The sequence below is a fragment of the Leptonychotes weddellii genome, chromosome 6, assembly GCF_054177405.1.
Source record: "Leptonychotes weddellii isolate Sample4059 chromosome 6, ASM5417740v2, whole genome shotgun sequence".
NCBI lineage: Eukaryota > Metazoa > Chordata > Mammalia > Carnivora > Phocidae > Leptonychotes > Leptonychotes weddellii.
The window spans coordinates 3282828-3290772 of record NC_138374.1 but is presented as its reverse complement, the minus strand read 5'-3'; the positions used below and the strand labels follow the sequence as shown (position 1 = coordinate 3290772).

Below are 7945 nucleotides of genomic sequence, written 5' to 3'. Positions count from 1 at the left end.
GCCGCACACAGCAGGGGCCGAAAATGGCAAGCCGAGGCGTCAGACTTGATTGGACCAGGCTGGCCCACTGGGGACTCCTCGGGGCTCCCAGGGAGACCTGACCAACAATCAGGGCCCACAGCCGAGCAGGGAGAGAAGAAAGAACGTGGAGCCGGGAGTAGGCGGCTTCTCGTGTCTAAATGGCCTCATCTGGTGCATCAGACATGCTGGATGGATCTGCAGCACATGGGGGATTCAAGGAGGGGCCTGCATCTTTTATTAATCACAGAGATGTGGAGTTGTGGGGTCCCCTTTCCAAGGACAGCCCAAATCTAGGGAAATGCCTCCCCAGAATGTAACAATTTCAAGGACAATTAAATCCAGAGTGTGAGCCACCACCCAGGACGCTTCAGTTTTCTTGCATTAGAGGGGGAGGGGCCAGCACCCACCTGGAGCCCTCTGCAGACTTCTGCTATGCGTGTCCACCAACTCCGGCCCAAGCCACCCAGGGAGGGGGGCCGGCCCCATACACGGAGGGGGTCGCTCCCCTCAGGCGACCTTAGCCATCCCTGCACCCATCCCACCAGGACGGGGCAGGACACACGGGGTGCCCAGTATGGCTCTGTCCTGACTGGGGGCAAAGGTCAGCTCCGTTTGTCCAACGGAGAATTGCTATGAGTCAGGCAGCACCTTCACGGCTAACAGAGCGACCAGGACCCAGAAATGGTGGCCAGTGGTGTTCGGACTCAGGCACACTCCAGGAAAAACCATATTCGCATTTATGGGTAAGGACCTTGAGCGCTTGGATCTCAGCCCTGGGATCAGGAGCAAAGCTCGGAAGCCTGGTGCCCTATTTGAGTTCTAGCAGCTGTACTTGAACCCTCCCGTGCCTACAGCTTTGTGCAGGAGCTCCACACAGATCTCGTCTATTCAGAGTCAGGAGAGGACAGCCTGCCCCGGATCACACACCACCCTTCTGGGGGGTATTTGAGAAGACTCCATGGAAAGGATGGATGAGTCGTGGGCATCCCTGGCTTCAGGGTGGTCCCCTCCCCAGGCTCCATGTAAACCACTGCCACAAGGGTCACCCACAGCCACCGCTCCCCAGCTCCCCTCCCCACCCAGCACCACTCTCTGCTCCACTTCTTTGAAAACCACATCTCCTTGGGTCACAGTGTCCCTAAATACTAGGACAAAGTACTTCACGGCTCAGCGCCGGGCCAGCTCCCAGCTCCCAGCTGACCTTCTGCCATGTTGTTGGGCCTGGGCCAGTAGTGACTGATCGACGACAGCGTGCCTCCAGCCTGCCCTAGCCATTCTGCACGGGCCTGTGTCTCAGGCACTCCGCAAGGCCAGGCCAGGCTGTGGCATGCCTCCAAGAAACACTCATAGCCTTGGCATTGGCCTGGTCTGGAAGGGGCATCTTCTCCTTCCTGCAGAGTCTCGGGCCAGGGATCAGCTTCAGGTGGAGATAGGTGTGCCTTTGTGTGTGTATGTGTGTGTGTGTGTCTCTGTGTGTGTGTGTGTGAAAGAGACCATGGCATGAGACCCCAGGGCACAGCAGGGATCTGCCTCTGGAAGACACAGGGAAGGAGCAGGGTAACACCTGGGCCCAGCCCCTCACCACAGATTGGAGTGAGACCCAAGGGGAGGTCTTTTCAGCTGCTGGTTTCTATACCAGGACATCTTTTGATGAAGAGCATCCCAAGGAAATCCATTTGGAGTTCTACTGATTCAGTGGGGCATCCTGGGGGAAACACCCAGCCCTGTATGATCCAAGCCAGGGGAGGTACAGGCTAGGGGGATGAAGATAGCCCTCCAACAATTCCCTGTCATGCCTCCAAGCCCTCTGAGCACCCCGTCCTGGGCATTCACAGCACGGAGCATTCTCTCGGAGTAGGCTGTCTCTCAGGGACAGCAAATACTGGTGACAGCCAGTGAGCGTGCAAAGCTGGACAGGGATTTCCTGAGGCCACAGGGAACGCTGGACCCCACAGCAATTTCCCGGGGAAAGGTACACCCCAAATCAGGCCAGACATGTTACCCCAGAGACTTGAGTGCAGAGAAGGGTACGCATGCCCAGGGGCAGGAGTGGGGGTGGACATCGCTCATGCTTTCATGCGACAGGTAATCAGGACGGGGGCTCCCTAACAGGCTAAGGGGCTAAAGGGTCGCAGACACTGTGCTGAGGACTTTGGAAGGAGCATTAGGGTGTGCTGGAGTCCATGGGCTGCCACAAGACCCCACTTTGAACTTGGGCTCCAGCATTTTGTGCAGGGGCTGGGGAGGTGGCATGGTTCATCGATTACGATTGTTCACCGGAGAGGTTGCTGGACTTCTCGGCCACAGTTTGTTAAATTTGCAAATGCCCTCTGGGAACCGTCTGGATGAAAGGTCTATAAATGTAATGTTCAGATTACGAGGGGAGTAATGGCTAATATTCCATTTGCTTTGTACCTACTGACCTCAGACTCCTCAGGCCTCAGTCACCGCGTTAAGACCGGGACGGATGAGGGTTGGGTCTGCTGGGGCAGGAGCCACTGCCGCACACAGACTGCAGTCCCCGAAGGGGGGGTGAGGGGCCCTGTGGGGAGCCCTCCACCATGGCCCCCCATCACTTCGAGCAGCCCCATGTGCAGAGGGGCGCGGAGGACTGACCCGGGAGAGCTCAGCAAGGCTCAGCAGACACTCTGGAGCCTCGAGAAAGTCCCAGAAGGACCAATGCACCCTCCAGAAATTTAGGAATTGCTTAATTCCTAACACTAAACTGATGTCCCCCATGGGCACAGGAGATCTTCCTTCCCACTTCGAGGTTTTCCAAGCTGGGATTCTCACTAGGACTGAGGAAGCTCTGTAGCCAACTTTGCTATAGAAGCAAATATGGTGCAAGGAGTCCTTGTTGGAGGCTCCAGACCCCCAAGAACCACCCACTCTTTGCTTGTCCAGACAGGCTGGCCCAGGCCATGCCCGCCGCCTGAGGACAGACCGGTGGCTTCAGGTCATCGTCCCACCCACGTCCTGGGCCCAGCTGATGGCTCTGCAGGGAAGCCTGCATTGCACATAATGCAAGGGTGTGAGTGGGCACGACGGTTGCCCAGACTGTTTCCCCCTGCGAAGACGGGGAAAGCCCCGGGTGTGTGAGTGAATGCTTTTCCAACTAAGCAGAAAATTTAGTAAGCTGCTGAATGTCCTTGACGACATGGCCCTTGTATAAGATATGCATATCGACAGAGGTGTTTTCCCTAACAATGCTCTGGGAAATTACATTAAATTCAAAATTATCCCCTGCTTTCCCGAGTTGCCCACAGAGACTGGCACCAAGAGCACCGTTAAGTAGAAGCAAAGTAGCAGCCTTGTTAACCCTGCCTTCACGAGAGCCAGGGATCAAACATCTTTTCACAGTTTTATGTGGATAGTTTCATGAAAATTGATCAGGTCTAAAAAGTCACAGTCCAAATGAAGGTAAGGTTAAAGATAATTTATACATGATATTCCTAATTTTATTCTGGACTCTTTTATTACTATGTAGGCCTTTATGACTTTAAAGAAAATGTCAGTGGCAGCAAATGACATTGTACTGAATAATCTAGTTATGAGGGAAAAGACATTTAAAACCATTCCACAGCAGCCTTGCCGGGTTCTGCTGAACGCACACTTTTCCTCTGTACGGGGGTCCGAGATTCCTCGCCGCAGCCGGAAACCCTTCCCGTGGCCGCTCAGCATAGCTTCTGCAGGTGGCTATGGACCCTGTCCTCCAAACCGCTTTCTTTCCCGCACATTGTTCCTGTAGAATTATTGCGGAGGCGTCATTTTTCTGTCGGGTCAGCGGGAAACCCAAACTCCAAGTCACCGCTAAGTCTGATTCCGAAGGTGGCCTGAGTCCTGCAGGAGACAGACAGACAGACACACCCACGGGGACAGGCCGAGCGTCAAAGCGGTCACCCCAGACAGCCCTGCTGGCCTCTCGGGGACCCGGCTTAGCCTCCGCCCATGTCTACACTTACAGATGCTGCCAGAGGCGGCCAGGCTGGTTCTGCCCTGCCGGGCTTCTCTCTCCTCCAATGACTTGGCTCCTCATCTGATTGACAAGGGAGCCTGCCCTTGGCTGAACGTTCCCTGGAAGAGTTAGCAGAAGGGCCGTTTCCTGGGGAAGCGAGAGGCTGGTGCTGACCACGCCGGAGAGCCCCGTGGCCCCCGCCTCGGGCCCAGCCCCTGCATGCAGAGCCGCTGTCGGGCCCCAGTCCCCAGACACGGCTGCCTGTGTCACTGAAGTGACGGCAGCACAGGGCCTCTGCTCCCCCCAGAGAGTGCCTGCGTCCCCCCCGCCCCCTACCCCTGGAGCACCGGGGGGCGGGGCTAAGAAGGAAGCGGGACATCCTCCCTGAGTCCCCCCCCCGCCCCGCCCCTGGAGCCCCGGGGGGCGGGGCTAAGAAGGAAGCGGGACATCCTCCCTGCGTCCCCCCCGCCCCGCCCCTGGAGCACCGGAGCGCGGGGGGGCGGCTAAGAAGGAAGCGGGACATCCTCCCGCCTCTGCAGGCCTGATGGTCTCCGGTGCTACGGATGTGGGGCTAGGCTGGAACACGGCACCTTGAGGTGGGTCACGGGGGCCGACCCATTGGCTCGTCTGCCAAATCACGTCGACACCGTCCCAAAGACAAAAGCACAATCCATATGCCTCTGCTACTGACTCCACACCAGGACTAATCTAATCCTACCAACCCTATAGCAAGGTGGCCCTGTTATCCCCATTTCACAGATGAGGAGCGGAAGGGTCTGGAGTCCTCAGGGCTGGGCTGTCTGACCCCAAGGCTGCCTCTTCCTCTGTAAAATGACACAAATAACATTCCCTTTGGGGCCCCTGGGAGGAACAAGGGAACACCCGTATGATCCAGGGTCCAGGTGCTGAGGCCCCTGAATGGTCCGAGCTGGTACGGCAGCCTTCTCTCCTTCGGGCAGGGCACGGCTCGGTGGGTGAGGTGAGCGCCCTCAGACCTCTCCCCGTAGGATGCAGTCATCCCATCAGAGCTGCTCACGACCCTCACGCCCCCCGCCTGGCGGACAGGGCACAGGGCTTTTAATCTCTGCCCAGTACCCCTTTCCCATGCCCCATCACAGCCATTTCCACAGCAGAGATTAGCCAACAGGTGTACTGAAGCCAGGACAGCAGACAGCCGAGCGAGTGTGCACCTACACGCTCACACACACTCACACAAGTGTCCAAGCTTAAGTCCAAAGCTTAGTTTCAGCACATTTGTGTGTTTCTAAACAACCCATTCTGTGTTTACACACGGAGGAGGGCAGGAAGGGTTTGGTCAGTGCTACGGATTCTAGTTCTGAATCAAACCCATGGCCGGGAGGTTTCCCTGGGGTTCACCACACCAGGGACTCCTGCTGGATGTGGGTAGGGTCCTCTCCAAAGCTGAAGAAGAGGGAGAGGGAGGACTTGGGGGGCTTGGTTCCTGGCACCTCCAGGAAGGCCCTGCAGGTACCCAGGTGTTTACGTGAAAGTTACTTTCTAGTAAATGTCAACATCATGTCGCTGGCTGAACAGGAGCCCCGGGCCCCCTGAACTGAGCACTGTGGCCCTGAGTGGGGAATCAGGTTTTCTTAGAAAAACCACATACTGGATGTTAATTTACTTTTCCTTGAAAAAGCAGAAGATCAATTAGAGGCAGAATGTGATTCTATCAGAGCTACTTTCCAAGATTTATTCTGTAAGCTTCCTCTCTCCAGTCCCCATCTGGCTCGGTCAGAAATGGGTTTTGCTTCATCAGAAATGTGCTGGAAAGTTCCCCATTAGATTATCGATCGCCTCCATGAGGCCGAATCCTCAACGTGCCCACAGATGCCGTGTGCTAGCAAAGACTCGGAATTTAGAGCCAGATAGAAAGAGAAGGAAATTAACTGATGCCTCGAAACCTGGCAGGAAATGTGAATTTAAATCCCTCTCTGGAATGGACCCCTTGGAGCAAGTTCTGAAAACTGTTCTGCCCCAGCTGGATTCTTCTTGTGTTCGGCTCCTGCCCTGCTCACTCCAGGCCACCTGCTCTGTCCTGGGTCCCTCCTCCTTACACATGCCCACACTGGGCCCTGGGCCACCCCTGTGCCCCAGATCCTTTGCCAGGCTGAGAAGCGATGGGAGGGGGCTGGCTCTTCCTTCTACCCACTCCTCCTCTGACAAAGAGGTACCCCAAACCATCGTGGGAAGCAGGGTGATAACCAGAGCCTCAGACTGGCAGACTTCCCTCTACAAAGAAGTGAAGACGTGCTCAGCCCACATGGATAAAGTGGCTTCTCAGGGTCCATAATGCATTATGCCATATGCCATTATGAGAGGACAAGGGACCCTGGCTGGGCTCTTCATCTCCAGAATGAGGAGCCTCCAACAAAGCTGCTGTCCCCTGCCTGAAGGGGCCTCCCTGCCCTGGCATGGCAAGGTCCCTGACAACCCAGGGCAGGAGTCTTCTTCCCCTGGATCCCACTAACCCCAGGGCCTCTGAGCTATAGAGAGGGAGCCTGCCTTCACCAAGCTGCAAGGGAGTGCCGACAACTTCACAGACATGAGCTTATTTAGACCAATAATACCTTTGTAAGGACAGGTTTCTTCCCGCTTAGCTCATGAGAAAACTGAGATTTGGGAAAAGAATTTAGTAAAAAAGCCAAGTGATATGGCTACTAAGTGTGAGAGGCAAGAAGGCAGCCCTGGTCTGGGAACTCAAAGGATCCTCCCCTTCCTGCCATGATGTCACGGATGCTGTCAGGCAGAAACACCCACGTGGGTGTAGACACTCTCCCCATCCTTCACAAGAGCAGCCAGCAGAGCCCTGCTACCCAGAAGGTGGTGAATGAACCTCCCTCCTTGGTCTAGGTCAGGACGCTCAACCAGAAAGCAGCGAACAGAGATGGATGGCCAATGGGTGGCAGGCTGAGGACAGCCTGGGCAGTGTCCCTGTGCCCTGACAGCCAGCCCCACCTGAGGACTCATGTGGCCCTGGAAGAAAGGCAGAAAGCTGCATGCTTTCCAGAGATCTGGTCCCAGTGAAGCTGTTCTCATTCTCTTCTGCACAGGGAGATCTGGAATTATTATTTTTTTGGTTCTGCGAAGAGGTGGAAGGGGTCTGTGAACTGGGAAGATGTTTGGGTATTTTCCATTCCATTGTTCTGAAGAAAGCTCTTTCTTATGGAGAACTTTCTTATGGAAACAGAATACATCAAGGGAGGGGTTGCAGCCAGGACCCGGGCAGGTCCCAGCCTGTCGACTGTCGGGAGCCTGGAGCTCGGCTGTTTAACAGCCGCCGAAGGGCTGTGTGCGCAGAAGCGCTGTAAGTGTCTCCCGGGAAGACCAGCTCACGTAAGATCAACAGTGTCCTCAAGCTGCTCTCACAGAATTTTGTGGAATCACGATGCTAAGAGGACCCTTACGCCAGTCTTGCCCGACCCTAAATGCGCAGAGAGGGACACACAGCCCCTAGAGGAGATGCAAAATCTCACCCACAGCGAGGAACGGGTCATCACGTGTCACACTTGTATTGTGGCCTAGGTACTTACATGTTTGCAACACACTGAGGTAATATCATTCTCTCTTTTTGAGGAAACTGAGGCTCCAAGAAGCCAAGGTCACCATGGTGGCAAGCGATGGCCATCTCGAGCCGAAGCCTATGTCTTCTGCCCCTGCCTACAGCTGTTGTCAGTGGCTACGCTAACCATGGGTCTAATAGATCCTGGCTCCGTTCTTTTTGTGCACAAAGCTTCCCTTCCAGAAAACTGCACAATAATAGATGGTCTGGTCTACCAGCTGGTTGTGAAGCAGGGTCCATACCTATGTGTATGTTAACAATTTCCAAACATTTGATATATGCAAATATAAGACAGAGGAGGAGGGATGCCAGTCGGCGTCAAGAAATAAAATGGACAGGGACCATCTACCTGGTAAAAGAGTCAGCTTCCTCCATATGGAGTTTGTCTG

At 55.2% G+C, this 7945-nt stretch overlaps 1 long non-coding RNA gene across 1 annotated transcript; it reads right to left on the bottom strand.

The window, feature by feature from the left end:
• Window positions 1–3442: 3442 nt before the first annotated feature.
• Window positions 3443–4219, bottom strand: LOC115937927 (uncharacterized). The gene is made up of 2 exons (XR_004073137.2): window positions 3984–4219; window positions 3443–3861 (listed from the first exon to the last, which is right to left on the bottom strand). It is a non-coding gene; the product is annotated as an uncharacterized LOC115937927 (long non-coding RNA).
• Window positions 4220–7945: the final 3726 nt, after the last annotated feature.